Source organism: Mytilus californianus, unplaced genomic scaffold (assembly GCF_021869535.1).
Source record: "Mytilus californianus isolate M0D057914Y unplaced genomic scaffold, xbMytCali1.0.p SCAF_9, whole genome shotgun sequence".
Taxonomy (NCBI): domain Eukaryota; kingdom Metazoa; phylum Mollusca; class Bivalvia; order Mytilida; family Mytilidae; genus Mytilus; species Mytilus californianus.
The window spans coordinates 47322982-47343410 of NW_026262745.1; the positions used below are offsets into that span (position 1 = coordinate 47322982).

At 32.5% G+C, this 20429-nt stretch overlaps 1 long non-coding RNA gene across 4 annotated transcripts; it reads right to left on the minus strand.

Moving 5' to 3' along the window:
* Window positions 1-2221: 2221 nt before the first annotated feature.
* On the minus strand, window positions 2222-19287 carry LOC127715212 (uncharacterized). 4 transcript variants are annotated; one of them, XR_007988232.1, is made up of 6 exons: window positions 19252-19287; window positions 10282-10309; window positions 8095-8127; window positions 5018-5056; window positions 3516-3569; window positions 2222-2630 (listed from the first exon to the last, which is right to left on the minus strand). It is a non-coding gene; the product is annotated as an uncharacterized LOC127715212 (long non-coding RNA). The 4 variants fall into 4 exon arrangements; XR_007988230.1 differs by lacking the exon at window positions 10282-10309 and adding an exon at window positions 18406-18433; XR_007988231.1 differs by lacking the exons at window positions 8095-8127; window positions 10282-10309 and adding exons at window positions 16231-16263; window positions 18406-18433.
* Between the last annotated feature and the right edge of the window lie 1142 nt (window positions 19288-20429).

Below are 20429 nucleotides of genomic sequence, written 5' to 3' on the forward strand. Positions count from 1 at the left end.
ACATTGTCCGTACGATGGACGTGAAGCATGGCTAAACACATAATCTGTCCTCGGTCATTGTTGACCTGAAACGTGTCCATGAAAAAACGGCACACGGGAAATCAAAGCTGTAATTAAGTCAGTCTACATGGTCTATGAGTTTTAAAGTAAAACATATCTATAAAGGTGAGACAATTTAACAAATTAATATGTTATATAGATATATCTCTATAGAATCTTTTAATTTCATCGGGGACGTGTATTTTTCATATTGTTTACGTAAACAATATTCAATTTTTGCGCTTAGATGAACAGCGAGACTGACCAATTATTCTATTTATAATTTCAAATACTTTGACTAAGATGTTTCAAATATCAAGGACATCCAACAGATTCGTTGTTTTGGAAGAACTTGCACAGACCGACGGACTAAGTTAAGTTGACACTTCGGTATTCTCGCTCTTCTTTATTCTATCATGATTGAAATAGGTATCATTAATCATACCATTTAATTTACGATGGCCATTTCATCATAAGATATAAAATGACAGTATCGTTGACATCTAATTTCGCCAGTGCGTCGGGTGCGCTTTTTCTGGACAAGTTAACCTTCATCAGGAACGCTCAAACTTAAGAATTCAAGACTTTACAATTTAAACATATCATTTATAACACTTATTCAAGAGATCTGTTACTTCTACTACCAGATTGTCCTGAATATACATGAAATATTTGCAACTTGACGTAAAGCAAACTCCAATCAATCAAATACCAGATACAATGTGTCGTGATTACTTTGTTGTCAATAAAATACATCATACTTTATTTTCCTTAGTTTGGATTATTAAGACGAGAACATGATCATAATGTATTAGGACGAGAACATGGTGAAGAGATATGACTATGAACCCTGCCTTGTACTAGACCGAAACAATGAGTCAGATTTTTTATGTGCTAGCTATAGTCCACAGGAAGACATGCAACCATACCCGGACATACAAATGTATTTTTCTGACTCCAAGCCGACCAGTCTTTGCTCTTACTCCTAAATGCCGCGTGCTTAACAGAGAAGCAGCAAATACCAATGTTCAAGTCTTTGGTTTAAACCGGCCGAGGATCGAACCCATGACCGCCTGCACTCGAAGCGAATACACTACCACTAACCCACCGAGCTGATTGATTTTAGTTGATGTTGTTTTAGAATAAAGAAAATCGGTCGAAAATATCATTTTTCAGCAACCAATTTGTTCTGTTATGTATGAACAAATTGACAAAATATTTATTTCATAGCGATACCATATATAAAAAAAAAGTAACAGATCATGTTTGAGTTTTGGTCCCGTTGATGGATTTTTGCTGAAGTTGTGCGATTTGGAAATAGAAATTGCTTAAGACATTTGTTTTCGAACTTTTTCCTGTAATGGCGGAATCGATTGATTAAATATTTGTTCACTGTTCTACATTTTTGTGTACTTGTACCATCCATTAAGTAGTTGAGTTTTATGAGTTTTGTTCCCGTGGAGCATTTTGTGGAAATTGAATAACATAACACATAGTTTATTTTTATAAGGATAAAAACTTCGACAAATCAATCTTCTGCCTTGATTTTCCATTTTCCGTTGATATGTATTTCTTTGTTCTTGTAGCACAGATGACTGGTATTTACCCATATTTACCAGCCCGTACGAACTCGGAAATCTCGATACAAATTAAAATATAATCCGATGCACATGGCTTTCAATCAAGTTGTTCAGTTATACATAGCTGCTAATTAGATGATAACGGATTGGTGTTTAACGTCCAGTGACAAACATTACATGAACATAAAATAGACACATGCTGATGTGAAATGAATATGAAATCTGCTCTGTACTAGACTGACACGCTGAGGCGAGCTTTTTTGATGTGCTAATTCACAGGAAAACTGGCTACAGAAAGGAATTTAACCTTAACTAGACATATCATTCTGACTACGAACTGACCAGTCTGTGATCTTATTCCTAAATGCCCCAGCAAGTATACCTGTTTCTAATCTGATTAAAGTTTAGAGAAATCATCACTCGTTTACTCATATATGTATGTGGATAACGAAATCAGAGATCTATAAAATGTATATTTTAATTAGATTGACCAGTTTTCATGTCTTTGGTTTGATTCCGCCGGGGTCAAACCCTCAACCGTCTGCACCCGAGGCAAACACTAAAACACCAATTGAAAGCTGTCGCAATGATATACAGTAAATGTGTTTAATATCTTATAAATCTACCATTATCAATGCAATTGTACGTAATATTGTGCTCCTTTGATTATAGTTTGTGACGATTAATTTAATAAATGATAATAAATACAAAAGACAGCAATTTTAAATACAATGACATTTTATAACATAAATGAATGCAAGCTGTGTTCAGTTTTGCTCTGTGCATTAAACATTCAAAGAATCATCAGCAATGTAAATTTCTCATTCCATTGGTATATCAAGAATAATTAGCAACAACACACACACATCATCAAACTGGTTGATAGGAATTATGCCCTATGGATACTACATCAAGTCAATATATGGGAAATACGTGTAAATACATATAAGCGTCTTCTCTTTGTTCGGAAATTAAGGTTGTTTATTTTGTTCTTCTGTGTTTGGGTATTCTCTGTAATAAATAAGAAAGAAGTGTAAAATATCTACTTACATGAATGTAACCATGGTTTATGTGAAACAAATATCACAACATTAATTGTGGTAAAAAGTGTAGATATCTCCTACATCTACCTATAGGTAATATTTACAGTAGTGAACATGTTTGCTTCCTTGAAAGAGTAGTTGGTGATTGGGTGTGGATAACGATCAAATAATGTGTGTTTTTTTTTATTTCAATTTCCGAATTCGATTTCCTATCTCCATCCTCTTTGTACAACTAGGCTTTTTCAGATAAAAGATTTTTTTTGCTTTGAAATATCCAGATCACTTTGATATATACCCTTTTGATGTTGTTGCTTACGTTTGCAGCACGTATGTCATTTGAATTGTGATGATTAATTTTGACGCTGATCACACGTGTCTGTACGACAAACGTATAATGTATGTAACAAAACCCTTGATTTGTCTTTTCTGAATATAGAAAAAGTGATTAATATATTAATATATTGTTATTACAGAAACGGAAACCAATTTGTGGCCGTTTAACGAAAGGGATTTTTCAGAATGTCAAATGGCAAAAAGGACGAGAATTAAGTTGTCATATGATATAAATATGAACTGGTCATTGCATAAGACAAACACTATAACCCGACTTTTTACCGAACTAGTTCACAATGTAAGTCAAACAACATGAACTGAAAACATTATTCTGACAAAATGTACACCGGCCAGTCTTGGGTCTTACTCATATACATACCTCGTCCATGGAGAAGTTGCGATTACTATTTTTTAAATATTTGGGTTGACTCGGTCGAGGATCGAACCCGGCGGTCAAGGCGAGCACGCTATCAAAAGACAACGGCGGGAGGCGGTAAAGAAACAGTCGGAAAATACTCACGTGTGCGTATCATGTTGTTGTGGACAGCTGTTGTCTGGAAACGTGTCGTAGTTTCTGAAAATAAATATTTATAAGCTTAAGTAAAACCACACGCAAGAACATGACAAATACCACTAATTAGTTAACGTATAATATCATGTACATAAGAAGTATTTTTTTTTTCATTTTAATTAAAAACAAAATGTTTATTTACACCGTTCATCTATTAATGCTTGTTTTTGTCATGATGTTTTTTTTTTCTATTAATTAACAACCTTTCACTGACTCTGAATGTTGTGTACAATATAAAAAGCTTTAATGTTGTATAATTTACATTGGACTTTATGTAAAATCGAATGGTAGATTGCATGATTGATAACAATTTTATGGAATGGAACATAATCAACAATGGAAGCTGTTGTTTAGAAGACACCGATCGCATGTTTATTTTTCGATGAGCATTACTTGAAATCCTTATCATTTTTACTTAAAAAATACCCCGATTTTTTTCCAGAATTTTATAGTTCATTGATATTGTTTTAAAATCTTTGAGAAAAGGCACCTTGAAACCCTTGTCAGAACAGTCTTAGACCTTTTGTATATTTAAAGACTTACTTGTACCCAGAATTATACCAAACATCTTTGTATATATATACATTGATATTTATGCGTTGTTATCATTTCATATTTGTTTATTTATTTGAAGGAGTAGCAAATCCCTTTGACTCCAAATGTTCATTCAAGAGCCTATGATTCAGTGGTTATCTTTGGTGCATGACTGTCTACCTTATATGTGTTTCGTGTGCTGTTTCTTTTTAAATAAATCAGGCTGTTGGTTTTCTCGTTTGAATCATTTTACATTTTGCATTTTGTAATGCCAGGAATTTTATTTATAAATAAGAAGATGTGGTATGATTGCCAACGAGACAACTCTCCACAAGAGACCAAATGACGTAGAAGTAGTCAACTATAGGTCACCGTATGACCTTTAACAATGAGCAAAATTCGTACGGCATAGTAGGCTACAAAAGGCTCCGAAATGCAAAATGTAAAACAATTCAAACGAGAAACACAACGGTCTGATTCATGTACAGAAATAATCAGATCGATACAAAGCACAAACACAACTAACAAAAAAACACATCAGACACAAAGTATACAAATCTGAGTGTACGCGCAATTACTGATAGCAACTTATAAATTCATACATCTAAGACTAAAATTATATCAACCAGTACACTTCCAATTTGAAAACTGGAAAGTGGCGTATCATTTGACACTAGAATCGAAGTCTACTCTTTAACAAATGATCTTGAAAGGGTCCCTACATTTCGAAGAGCATACTACTCCTTTAACACGAGACAATCAATAACTGACGGGTTGTGTATATGTATTTGATAAATCCCACACAATCGCAAAGGCTTCATGTGTGAATTTTGGGATTATAGTTCATACCCTTTTGGTCTAATTTCTATACTCCGGGTAACAATCGCGGAAAATCTTGATTAAATACAATAACTTACGACTTCACTGTTTCTTCTTCTTTGAGTTTTTGATATTTACTGAAATCACATAGAAAAGAAAAAATAAGATCCAAATACGTTATTCGATGCCATTTGACCACGGGAGATTTGATTACATATTTGGAATACCTGCCTTCACATTCAGACTAATGCTTGTACTTAATCTGACTTACACGCTGCCTATAAATACAGTGTTGTTTTGTTGTTTTTATTTTATTTCTAACAGCTATAACGAAACTGGTAGATACAATTGATAACCTTATGCATTCAATTCCATCAGTTCTGGCAATGTATATATCCAGTACAATGTATATGAAACGAAAGGAAAAAATTGAAACTGTGCACAACATATGCAAAACGTGTACAGATTGGAAAGGAAACAAATCTTTTACGGAGATTTGTATTGATACATGTGTAGTGGTTACATTTAATGTGTTGTCATATTTGCAACCATACTTCCACACAATCTTATCAAACAAAAGTTTTTCTATTTAATTAAATTGTCGTTTGGTAAATCTCCATGCAAATATATTTGCTGCAACGCATTTAAGGCCTTCTCTAATGAAAAAGGTAAATATGCTAGATATACTAACTGGAGGTGTGCCGAGATGATTGAAGCTGTTAATTTTCTCCTTGATAATATTTGTGATCGTTTCGGCAATAAAGTTTATCGACAGGTTGTATGCATTCCTATGGGCACCAATTGCGCCCCTTTAATAGCAGACTTGTTCTTGTACTGTTATGAATCACAGTTTATGACCAAACTTAGCAAAGAAAAATTGCATTTAATTGATAAATTCGACAACACTTACCGTTATCTTGATGATATTTTTTCGTTAAATAATCAAGAATTTTCTAAATATACTGCCGAAATTTACCCAAAGGAACTGACTTTGAATAAATCAAACATAAACGGTAATAACTGAGCTTTCCTAGATTTAGATATTTCTGTTGTACACGGGAAACTCTACACTAACATTTACGACAAAAGGAACGATTTTTCGTTCCCTATTGTTAATTTTCCATTTTTGGACGGTGATGTTCCTTTGGCACCATCTTACGGTGTTTATATATCACAACTCGTTCGCTTTGCCCGTGTCTGCTGTGACGTTTTGGATTTCAATGAACGCAATCTACGTACTACTGGTAAATTATTAAGTCAGGGATTTTGTAAACACAAATTATTTAAACCCTTTACTAAATTCTTCTATAGATATAAAGATTTGGTTTAAAAGTTTGGTTGTACCTGTAGAAAACTTATTTAAAACGGGATAGCACATCCAAATTTTTACGGAGATGTTATTTACCGAGCCCGGCCATTTAGATACGATACGGGTAAACTTATCGATCCTTTAAATAAACTTATTCTAAAAGGTTACCAATTCAACTCTATAATTAGATCTTTGAATATTGTCTTTATTGGTATTAATATTGATTTTGTTGTCAGTAAATTAAAATCAAACTAAACATTATATTTATATACATATGCACATCCATTGCTCTACAAACTGTCGTTACCTTTATCTTGGCATTGCACACGGTCATGTTTTTCTGTGACTGTTAATGACATCTTTACACTAAATCCATTGGATGTTGGATGTGTACTGATTGAAAATTTAGTCTTAGATGCATGATTTGTTTATTAGTTATTATTGGCTTTGAACTAGCTTTCAGTAACTGCGAGTACCCTCAGATCTGTAATTAGTGTCTTTTTGTTGTGGGGATGTATAAGTACCCTGCCACGTCCACTCTGTGTTTTTGTTAAATGTATTTCTGCTTTGTATCATTCTGATGAGTTAAGCTAGTTTCAACTAATTCTTATAGTTTGTTCTTATGTTGTACTGTTACACCACTGTCCCAGGTTAAGGAGAGGGTTGGCGCCTTCAAACTAGTTTAATCAGGCCGTTGGTTTTTTCGTTTGAATTGTTTTACATTTGTCATTTCAGGGCATTTTATAGCTGATTATGCGGTATGGGTTTACTCATTGATGAAGGCCGTACGGTGACCTATAGTTGTTAATTTCTGTATCATTTGGTCTCTTGTGGAGAGGTGTCTCATTGACAATCATACCACATCTTCTTATTTTTATATAGCAATCTAAACCACAATTAAGTCAAAGAATTGCATTATTGAGTGCAAGCAAGAAAGTCCCCTAGATACAACACATATAATAACACTTTTGAAAACCTTTACATATGCATTGCTGTTATGTACAATTAACCTTTTTCTTGCCCTGAAAGAAACAACAAACTAGTATTAATACCGCACTATATACATTGGAATAACTTTTGAATACATGTCGTTTGTAAGGGCTATTTACATTTTCGTATTTTTCCTCTGAAAAATCTCAGAAAACCCAATCTGCAACAGTCAAATAAACAATTGACGTCTTGAAGTATAAACTAGATACAATACTATTATAATTTCTGAAGTGTAATTATGTGTACAATTTATATTTATCAGAACTTCTTCTTCTTAACTGTACTATAAAGTGCCAACATTGTGCTTAAATTTTATTTCTTTTTTAATCGATACAAGAATATTCATGTTTTATTGCAGATATCAAATGTTAAATATTCTGGTTTGTGTTTTGATATTATTAAAAAATTATTAAGTGCAATCGATAGAAGAATATTCATGTTTAAAATAACCTGATTCAGATATAAATGCTTTTGATTTTTGAGAACCCATTAACATGTCTAGCAAGATTTGAATGAATGAACTAATTCTTTATTTGCAAACCAGTAGTTACATGCTATAGCAACACAAACATAATTATTTACGCAAGATTTACGATCCTTAGAAAAAAGAACTCAATGCATGCATTAATATAAACTGTTTTCGCCTTTGTATAGGTTCTAAGTTTCAAGTTTGATTTAACTTCAAGATCCCGTCCACAAAGGCCCCTGGAGTATGTGAACAGTCAATATTCGCTTTTTTTCAATTATTTTTACTTCAGAATACTTTTGTTTACTTTGCTCATGTTAGATATGCACAAATTTACAACTTTAGTGTGATTATAAGTTAGTTTAATTTACAAACAAGCAAGGAGTGAAAACACCATAATGTTTACATACCTCCATTTCGCTTTAATTTTCTCTATTAGTGGTCTAAAAATAGAATGATAAAATAATTATAGAATAGATCTTAACACTTCTATGAACAAAAAGAGAAGAAATAACTAAATCTGAAAAATTTATTGAAAATAAAATTTTATAATCAACAAGACTAATAGTATCCGCTGGATATGTTTATTACTGTAGAATAATACTATTATTGTTAATGATTATGTACAAACATGCGATTGGTTTACGTATAAGATAACGTCAGATTTATTCAATAATTCTAATATGACGACCTATTATCGACAACCAGTATAATCACAATATATCTACCTTTAGCGCAAACGCAGTAATACACATAAACGGCTGTTCCGCGTTACGACCAACTTATTTATACTGCCAGATATTCTCAATTTTCGACATCAAAATCCCCAGTTTACGAAGGCCAAGCTTCAGATACAATATATTTATCTCTATTCTACAGCAAAATAAACAAATCAGTCCATTTCAATTTATTTTTCATGGTAAAATTTCGCGAAATGATGTTATTGTCTTGACATGGCAACAAAACAAGGTGACGTCACAAATATGTTTCCGTAAACAAAAAATCAAATGTAAATACCGGGCATTTTAAAGCTTCTTGTACGCCTCAGAAAGAATAAAATTACATTGGAAGAAAATTTATAAGTGAAAAATGCGATTAAAAAAAAATAATCATTGAATTATATAATATTACTAATATTATCAAAATTGGGCAAAACGGAACAGCCAAAACAGTATCGTACATGTATGTATAGGGCTTTCACGGTTAACAAAATTACCGAATTTATCCTATTAGATTCGAAATAATTCATGGCAGCCGTAGATTTGATTTCTTTAACCATGGGTTGGGCATTTATATTCGTATTTTACCCCTCGCTAACGCTCAGGGTAAAATAATCGAATATAAATGCCCAACCCATGGTTAAATGAAAACAAATCTACGGCTGCCATGAATTATTTCTTAATTATATGTTATACAAAATCTTGTAGGTCTCATGTATCTTTGTAGGTAATTTTTTTTTTTTTAGCTTTTGATTAATGATGTTTTCAAACATACAGATACGAACTATCCGTGTTTTTAAAACTCTTTGAACGATGACTTAAGCCATAAAAACGTAAAAAAAAAGTATGCTTGAACAGAAAATGACGTTGCTACCGTAAAATGTTATTTTTCACGACGTCAAACTGTGACATGTCGGGAAAAGATGCATTTTAGACAGATTTTTTTCATTCAAACTTATTTAACTTAAAAACGATATCATGAACCCCACTTTTTGAAAATGACATTTGGCTTGATTATGCATGAAGATTATTTGTGCTAATATATTTGAAAAATTACCGATGATATGTTTTTTAAATTAGATAAATATACAGCAAAAAATACGGTTATTTGACTAAAATCATGACAATGTGACAAAAATGAATAATTTCCAAGGAACTGTTACATAAAATCAAAGCACACGTATGTAGAGAAGATACTCCAGATGCTTTTACAAAATTCCGCTTGCAGTTATCTTTTGAAACGAAAAAGTTAAGTATGTCTTTTCAAAGGGTAGAAATGTCCAAGAAACCGAAATTTCCAGTAAATGTCTGAAATTTCTACCCCGTTTATTTCTAAAAGTAGCACATGAAGGTAAATTTTTTTATTACATATTTGAATCGACTAGGTGCAAAATAGCTTGCATGCAAACTTTCGTCAAAAATTCACCCTGGGATCAAAACTGTATCGTATAATCGATTCCTCTTGACTCTCTCTCCGACTGTTAGGCTCGTGCTTTTGGCTGTTCCGGATGAATATGTTAACACGTCTTATCGGAATGAATAATTCAATATGCTTTGCAAATTTTAGGGGCGGAAAGGGGGGGGGGGGGGGGGCACGCCCGTTACGCCCCCGCCTGAATCCGCCCCTGGCGGCATATAGTCATTGATAGTAGTTATGCAGTAGTAGTAGTATCAGATACATGTATACCATGACATATTTTCTACGAGATGTTAAGTAAACAATAACTACTTTGTTCAATTTGAAACTTTTGAGAAAAATAATTTCAACCAATTTCATAACGCTAGACATAATAGAAGTTAAATAATTTTATGTAGATCGTTTTTATTATTTGTTTAAAGCTTTAAGCCTTGCTAGGTGACGAAACCAAAAAAACTTACCTCAAACAACAACATGGAATAATGATAACTGAAAATATCAACAAACTTTATGAAAATAAACACATACAAAACTCTGCGTGTGTGTGTTTATGTAATATCTTATGACCTTTTTTATCTATCGCTTATGAAATTAGATGTTTTAAAGAGAAAGGAGTATGTTCGATTATAAAGTGCAATGTTACAAGATAAAAAATGTTTTAAATTGACTTAAAGACATTTGAGAAAGTCAAATAGACCTATTTGTGTCAAAGTTTTATTGCGTCGACAAACTAAATATTCAAGTTAAAACATGTGAAATGTCATTACAAACATCATTTTAAAAAATCTTTTTATTCGACGTATGCGCTCTATGTTTCCTGACCAATAATCAATGGAAATTAACACATTTTCATTGATTTTTCCGTGAAAAATCAAAATGAGTACTAATTGTGACGTCACGAATAAAACGCATGTACGTAAATTTTCAACAAAAAGGCTTATTTCCTATCTAGTCACTGTATTAGCTATGATTCATTGTGATATTGGTCAATAAATCCTACTTTGAAATTTAAGCTAAAAAACGTGGCCATTTCAGGGCTTTATAGAACATACTCCTTTAATAGCATCTGTGAAATGCATTTGCAATTTTTTCTTGGCACCGGACAGTTTAAAGCTCAATAAAACCGCACATGTATGTTACTCTTAATATGTAATTTTTTTCTGTCATTAGAATTTGTTGATAGTACATAGTCGTAAACCACCACACATCCCATTCATACGGTAACGAAAACTGTATTTTACGTTAAACTTTCTTCATATTTTTATATATTCATTCCAACTTTTTCGCATACACAACCAATTTTGTAACACAATATGAACAGAAACAAACATAAATTTTGAACATTATTTGAATACAAAATGAAACCAAATAGAATTAATACATACACAGAAACATCGTCTAAGGTAGTTATTACACTGTAGCATTGAATTAATTTAAAGTTAAAGGAAGTTATATATAACGTCTACTTCCTTAATTTATCACTTCCTTATTCAACAAATCAATAGACCTTTTCAATAAGTTTAGAGGTGAAATAGATGGGTCGTATCAAAAATAAAAAAAATAATTCAAGAATGACTCCGTATTCCAAAAAAAAACTATTAAAATGTGAATACTAAGTATTCCCTTAATCTGGATAATTTTATGATCGAACAGAAGGTTCTATGTTTTAATACGAAATAGAATTGATTCATTGGTGTTTAACGTCACTTTCAGCACTACATTGTTTTATTTGGCGGTAAGTTTTTATTGGTGGAGAAAGCCGGAGTCCCCTGAGAGAACCACCGACCATCGGTAGGAAATCCTAGTCAATTACAATTGGAGTCGGGCGCACCTGCCACGTACATGATTCGAACTTTCAACCTAGGTGTTGACAGGGTAGTGATACAGTAGTCCGACTACTTAGACCACTCGGTTACCGAGGCTACGTGCCAAAAAGTAAATGGTAATTTTGATAGAGACAGCACAAGATTCCTTGCACATAATGAGTTGCCTTCCCAGTTTTTTGCTTATGAAACACTTCATTATTTTACCGTATTCGACACATATTTTGGGATCACCTCCAATGTTAAACCTTTCTAAAATTGTCCGTTTATAAATGTTGAAATTATAAAGAAACTAAGGTTTCAACTCCCTCAGGCAAAGTTGACCTTAGATGAATTTGGCTATTTGTTTTATGTATTTTTGTCATAAAGCTCTTCAACTGTTTCGGTACTTATACATCCCTCGGATTTCAAATGATTGGCTTTGAGCGTTCCTGATGAAGGTAAATCCAGAAAAGCGCTTCGGACGCATGAAATTATTTAACGTGTTGTTTTCAATTTTTTACATCACTGGGTCGATACCTCTGCTGGTGGACTATCAGTCCCCGAGGGTATCATCAGCTCAGTAGTCAGTACTTCGGTACTGACATGATTTATAACAAACCTTTCTAAAATTGTCCGTTTAAAAATTATGAAATTATAAAGAAACTGAGGTTTCAACTCCCTCAGGCAAAGTTGACCCTAGATGAATTTGGCTATTTGTTTTATGTATTTTTGTCATATAGCTCTTCAACTGTTTCGGTACTTATACATCCCTCGGATTTCAAATGTTTGGCTTTGAGCGTTCCTGATGAAGGTAAATCCAGAAAAGCGCTTCGGACGCATGAAATTATTTAACGTGTTGTTTTCAATTTTTTACATCACTGGGTCGATACCTCTGCTGGTGGACTTTCAGTCACCGAGGGTATCATCAGCTCAGTAGTCAGTACTTCGGTACTGACATGATTTATAACAAACCTTTCTAAAATTGTCCGTTTATGAATTTTGAAATTATAAAGAAACTAAGGTTTCAACTCCCTCAGGCAAAGTTGACCTTAGATGAATTTGGCAATTTGTTTTATGTATTTTTGTCATATAGCTCTTCAACAGTTTCGGTACTTATACATCCCTCGGATTTCAAATGATTGGCTTTGAGCGTTCCTGATGAAGGTAAATCCAGAAAAGCGCTTCGGACGCAATGGCATGTTATTATTTAACGTGTTGTTTTCAATTTTTAATATGAGATGAAATTAATACTATACAAATGTGGTTTCAGGAACAATCTAACAAATAAGACGAAGACATGTTTCAACTCTAATGTTTACATAAGAGATCCTAACTTTCAATGATCTTTGCATGTTGTTCTATTAAATATAAAATAACAGTTTTAAAAGAGATAACTGAAGAATATGACAGTATTTATTTTACATAATTATTATATTAACTTACACATAAATCATATGACATATTTATTTAATAACACAATCAATAAGTGAATTAGTACCCCATACATCATACAGCAAACGTTTTCATCAGTAATAGTAAAAGAGTTTTTGATATTTACTGAAATCACATAGAAAAGAAAAAATAAGATCCAAATACGTTATTCGATGCCATTTGACCACGGGAGATTTGATTACATATTTGGAATACCTGCCTTCACATTCAGACTAATGCTTGTACTTAATCTGACTTACACGCTGCCTATAAATACAGTGTTGTTTTGTTGTTTTTATTTTATTTCTAACAGCTATAACGAAACTGGTAGATACAATTGATAACCTTATGCATTCAATTCCATCAGTTTTGGCAATGTATATATCCAGTACAATGTATATGAAACGAAAGGAAAAATTTGAAACTCTGCACAACATATGCAAAACGTGTACAGATTGGAAAGGAAACTAATCTTTTACGGAGATTTGTATTGATACATGTGTAGTGGTTACATTTAATGTGTTGTCATATTTGCAACCATACTTCCACACAATCTTATCAAACAAAAGTTTTTCTATTTAATTAAATTGTCGTTTGGTAAATCTCCATGCAAATATATTTGCTGCAACGCATTTAAGGCCTTCTCTAATGAAAAAGGTAAATATGCTAGATATACTAACTGGAGGTGTGCCGAGATGATTGAAGCTGTTAATTTTCTCCTTGATAATATTTGTGATCGTTTCGGCAATAAAGTTTATCGACAGGTTGTATGCATTCCTATGGGCACCAATTGCGCCCCTTTAATAGCAGACTTGTTCTTGTACTGTTATGAATCACAGTTTATGACCAAACTTAGCAAAGAAAAATTGCATTTAATTGATAAATTCGACAACACTTACCGTTATCTTGATGATATTTTTTCGTTAAATAATCAAGAATTTTCTAAATATACTGCCGAAATTTACCCAAAGGAACTGACTTTGAATAAATCAAACATAAACGGTAATAACTGAGCTTTCCTAGATTTAGATATTTCTGTTGTACACGGGAAACTCTACACTAACATTTACGACAAAAGGAACGATTTTTCGTTCCCTATTGTTAATTTTTCATTTTTGGACGGTGATGTTCCTGTGGCACCATCTTACGGTGTTTATATATCACAACTCGTTCGCTATGCCCGTGTCTGCTGTGGTTTTGGATTTCAATGAACGCAATCTACGTACTACTGGTAAATAATTAAGTCAGGGATTTTGTTAACACAAATTATTTAAACCCTTTACTAAATTCTTCTATAGATATAAAGATTTGGTTTGGAAGTTTGGTTGTACCTGTAGAAAACTTATTTAAAACGGGATAGCACATCCAAATTTTTACGGAGATGTTATTTACCGAGCCCGGCCATTCGGATACGATACGGGTAAACTTATCGATCCTTTAAATAAACTTATTCTAAAAGGTTACCAATTCAACTCTATAATTAGATCTTTGAATATTATCTTTATTGGTATTAATATTGATTTTGTTGTCAGTAAATTGAAATCAAACTAAACATTATATTTATATATATATATGCACATCTATTGCTCTACAAACTGTCGTTACCTTTATCTTGGCATTGTACACGGTCATGTTTTTCTGTGACTGTTAATGACATCTTTACACTAAATCCATTGGATGTTGGATGTGTACTGATTGAAAATTTAGTCTTAGATGCATGATTTTTTTATTAGTTATTATTGGCTTTGAACTAGCTTTCAGTAACTGCGAGTACTCTCAGATCTGTAATTAGTGTCTTTTTGTTGTGGGAATGTATAAGTACCCTGCCACGTCCACTCTGTGTTTTTGTTAAATGTATTTCTGCTTTGTATCATTCTGATGAGTTAAGCTAGTTTCAACTAATTCTTATAGTTTGTTCTTATGTTGTACTGTTACACCACTGTCCCAGGTTAAGGAGAGGGTTGGCGCCTTCAAACTAGTTTAATCAGGCCGTTGGTTTTTTCGTTTGAATTGTTTTACATTTTTCATTTCAGGGCATTTTATAGCTGATTATGCGGTATGGGTTTACTCATTGATGAAGGCCGAACGGTGACCTATAGTTGTTAATTTCTGTATCATTTGGTCTCTTGTGGAGAGGTGTCTCATTGACAATCATACCACATCTTCTTATTTTTATATAGCAATCTAAACCACAATTAAGTCAAAGAATTGCATTATTGAGTGCAAGCAAGAAAGTCCCCTAGATACAACACATATAATAACACTTTTGAAAACCTTTACATATTCATTGCTGTTACGAGAGCTATGTACAATTTACCCTTTTCTTGCCCTGAAAGAAACAACAAACTAGTATTAGTACCGCATTATATACATTGGAATAACTTTTGAATACATTTCGTTTGTAAGAGCTATTAACATTTTCGTATTTTTCCTTTTGAAAAATCCCAGAAAACCCAATCTGCAACAGTCAAATAAACAATTGACGTCTTCAAGTATAAACTAGATACAATACTATTATAATTTCTGAAGTGTAATTATGTGTACAATTTATATTTATCAGAATTTCTTCTCTTTAACTGTACAATAAAGTGCCAACATTGTGCTTAAATTTTATTTCTTTTTTAATCGATACAAGAATATTCATGTTTTATTGCAGATATCAAATGTTAAATATTCTGGTTTGTGTTTTGATATTATTAAAAAATTATTAAGTGCAATCGATAGAAGAAAATTCATGTTTAAAATAACCTGATTCAGATATAAATGCTTTTGATTTTTGAGAACCCAACATGTCTAGCAAGATTTGAATGAATGAACTAATTCTTTATTTGCAAACCAGTAGTTACATGCTATAGCAACACAAACATAATTATTTACGCAAGATTTACGATCCTTAGAAAAAAGAACTCAATGCATGCATTAATATAAACTGTTTTCGCCTTTGTATAGGTTCTAAGTTTCAAGTTTGATTTAACTTCAAGATCCCGTCCACAAAGGCCCCTGGAGTATGTGAACAGTCAATATTCGCTTTTTTTCAATTATTTTTACTTCAGAATACTTTTGTTTACTTTGCTCATTTTAGATATGAACGAACTGTTTACAACTTTAGTGTGATTATAAGTTAGTTTAATTTACAAACAAGCAAGGAGTGAAAACACCATAATGTTTACATACCTCCATTTCGCTTTAATTTTCTCTATTAGTGGTCTAAAAATAGAATGATAAAATAATTATAGAATAGATCTTAACACTTCTATGAACAAAAAGAGAAGAAATAACTAAATCTGAAAAATTTATTGAAAATAAAATTTTATAATCAACAAGACTAATGGTATCCGCTGGATATGTTTATTACTGTAGAATAATACTATTATTGTTAATGATTATGTACAAACATGCGATTGGTTTACATATAAGATAACGTCAGATTTATTCAATAATTCTAATATGACGACCTATTATCGACAACCAGTATAATCACAATATATCTACCTTTAGCGCAAACGCAGTAATACACATAAACGGCTGTTCCGCGTTACGACCAACTTATTTATACTGCCAGATATTCTCAATTTTCGACATCAAAATCCCCAGTTTACAAAGGCCAAGCTTCAGATACAATATATTTATCTCTATTCTACAGCAAAATAAACAAATCAGTCCATTTCAATTTATTTTGCATGGTAAAATTTCATTAAACGAAAATTCCGCGAAATGATGTTATTGTCTTGACATGGCAACGAAACAAGGTGACGTCACAAATATGTTTCCGTAAACAAAAAATCAAATGTAAATATCGGGCGTTTTAAAGCTTCTTGTACGCCTCAGAAAGAATAAAATTACATTGGAAGAAAATTTATAAGTGAAAAATGCGATTAAAAAAAAATAATCATTGAATTATATAATATTACTAATATTATCAAAACTGGGCAAAACGGAACAGCCAAAACAGTATCGTATGTATAGGGCTTTCACGGTTAACAAAATTACCGAATTTTTTCTATTAGCTAACGCTCAGGGTAAAATAATCGAATATAAATGCCCAACCCATGGTTAAATGAAAACAAATCTACGGCTGCCATGAATTATTTCTTAATCATGTTAATTATACGTTATACAAAATCTTGTAGGTCTCATGTTTCTTTGTAGGTAATTTAATTTTTTTTTTCGTTTTTGATTAATGATGTTTTCAAACATACAGATACGAACTATCCGTGTTTTTAAAACTCTTTGAACGATGACTTAAGCCAGGAAAACATAAAAAAAAAGTATGCATGAACAGAAAATGACGTTGCTACCGTAAAATGTTATTTTTCACGACGTCAAACTGTGACATGTGGGGAAAAGATGCATTTTGGACAGATTTTTTTCATTCAAACTTATTTAACTTAAAAACGATATCATGAACCCCTCTTTTTGAAAATGACATTTGGCTTGATTATGCATGAAGATTATTTGTGCCAATTTTTTTGAAAAATTACCGATGATATGTTTTTTAAATTAAATAAATATACAGCAAAAAATACGGTTATTTGACTAAAATCATGAAAATGTGACAAAAATGAATAATTTCCAAGGAACTGTTACATAAATTCAAAGCCCACTTATGTAGAGAAGATACTCCAGATGCTTTTACAAAATTCCGCTTGCGGTTATCTTTTGAAACGAAAAAGTTAAGTATGTCTTTCCAAAGGATAGAAATGTCCAAGAAACCGAAATTTCCAGTAAATGTCTGAAATTTCTACCCCGTTTATTTCTAAAAGTAGCACCTGAAGGTATATTTTTTATTACATATTTGAATCGACTAGGTGCAAAATAGCTTGCATGCAAACTTTCGTCAAAAATTCACCCTTGGATCAAAACTGTATCGTATGCCCTTAAAATCGATTCCTCTTGACTCTCTCTCCGACTGTTAGGCTCGTGCTTTTGGCTGTTCCGGATGAATAATAACACGTCTTATCGGAATGAACAATTCAATATGATAGTATTTCGCTCTAACATGTACAAGAACACAAAAGAAACTCGAAAAAAAAAATATTTGAGGAATCTATAGTGTCTATAGCGCACGCCCGCCACGCCCCCGCCTGAATCCGCCCCTGGCAGCATATAGTCATTGATAGTAGTTATGCAGTAGTAGTAGTATCAGATACATGTATACCATGACATATTTTCAACGAGATGTTAAGTAAACAATAACTACTTTGTTAAATTTGAAACTTTTGAGAAAAATAATTTAAACCAATTTCATAACGCTAGACATAATAGAAGTTACATAATTTTATGTAGATCGTTTTTATTATTTGTTTAAAGCTTAAAGCCTTGCTAGGTGACGAAACCAAAAATACTTACCTCAAACAACAACATGGAATAATGATAACTGAAAATATCAACAAACTTTATGAAAATAAACACATACAAAACTCTGCGTTTGTGTGTGTTTATGTAATATCTTATGACCTTTTTTATCTATCGCTTAGGGAATTAGATGTTTTGAAGAGAAAGGAGTATGTTCGATTATAAAGTTCAATGTTACAAGATAAAAAATGTTTTAAATTTACTTAAAGACATTTGAGAAAGTCAAATAGACCTATTTGTGTCAATGTTTTATTCTAAAGCATTGATTTTTACATACCAAATAGGTCAAGATAAGAGATTTTGGCGACATTTGACAAAATCAGCCGGATTTCAACCTACTATTTGTGACGTCACGAATAAAACGCAGGTACGTAAATTTTCAACAAAAAGGCTTATTTCCTATCTAGTCACTGTATTAGCTATGATTCATTGTGATATTGGTCAATAAATCCTACTTTGAAATTTAAGCTAAAAACCGTGGCCATTTCAGGGCTTTATAGAACAAACTCCTTTGATAGCTTCTGTGAAATGCATTTGCCATTTTTTCTTGGCACCGGACAGTTTAAAGCTCAATAAAACCGCACATGTATGTTACTCTTTAGATGTAATTTTTTTCTGTCATTAGAATTTGTTGATAATACATAGTCGTAAACCACCACACATCCCATTCATACGGTAACGAAAACTGTATTTTACGTTAAACTTTCTTCTTATTTTTATATATTCATTCCAACTTTTTCGCATACACAACCAATTTTGTAACACAATATGAACAGAAACGAACATAAATTTTGAACCTTATTTGAATACAAAATGAAACCAAATAGAATTAATACATACACAGAAACATCGTCTAAGGAAGTTATTACACTGTAGCATTGAATTAATTTAAAGTTAAAGGAAGTTATATATAACGTCTACTTCCTTAATTTATCACTTCCTTTTTCAACAAATCAATAGACCTTTTCAATAAGTTTAGAGGTGAAATAGATGGGTCGTATCAAAAATTAAAAAAAATTCAAGAATGACTCCGTATTCCAAAAAAAACTATTAAAATGTAAATACTAAGTATTCCCTTCATCTGGATAGTTTTATGATCGAACAGAAGGTTCTATGTTTTAATACGAAATAGAATTGATTCATTGGTGTTTAACGCCACTTTCAGCACTACATTGTTTTATTTGGCGATAAGGTTTTATTGGTGGAGGAAGCCGGAGTGCCCTGAGAGAACCACCGACCATCGGTAGGAAATCCTAGTCAATTATAATTGGAGTCGGGCGCACCTGCCTCGTACATGATTCGAACTTTCAACCTAGGTGTTGACAGGGTAGTGATACAGTAGTCCGACTATTTAGACCACTCAGTTACCGAGGCTACGTGCCAAAAAGTAAATGGTAATTTTGATAGAGACAGCACAAGATTCCTTGCACATAATGAGTTGCCTTCCCAGTTTTTTGCTTATGAAACACTTCATTATTTTACCGTATTGGACACATATTTTGGGATCACCTCTAATGTTAAACCTTTCTAAAATTGTCCGTTTATGAATTTTGAAATTATAAAGAAACTAAGGTGTCAACTCCCTCAGGCAAAGTTGACCTTAGATGAATTTGGCTATTTGTTTTATGTAATTTTGTCATATAGCTCTTCAACTGTTTCGGTACTTATACATCCCTCGGATTTCAAATGATTGGCTTTGAGCGTTCCTGATGAAGGTAAATCCAGAAAAGCGCTTCGGACGCATGAAATTATTAAACGTGTTGTTTTCAATTTTTTACATCACTGGGTCGATACCTCTGCTGGTGGACTATCAGTCCCCGAGGGTATCATCAGCTCAGTAGTCAGTACTTCGGTACTGACATGATTTATAACAAACCTTTCTAAAATTGTCGGTTTATAAATTATGAAATTATTAAGAAACTAAGGTTTCAACTCCCTCAGGCAAAGTTGACCCTAGATGAATTTGGCTATTTGTTTTATGTATTTTAGTCATACAGCTCTTCAACTGTTTCGGTGTT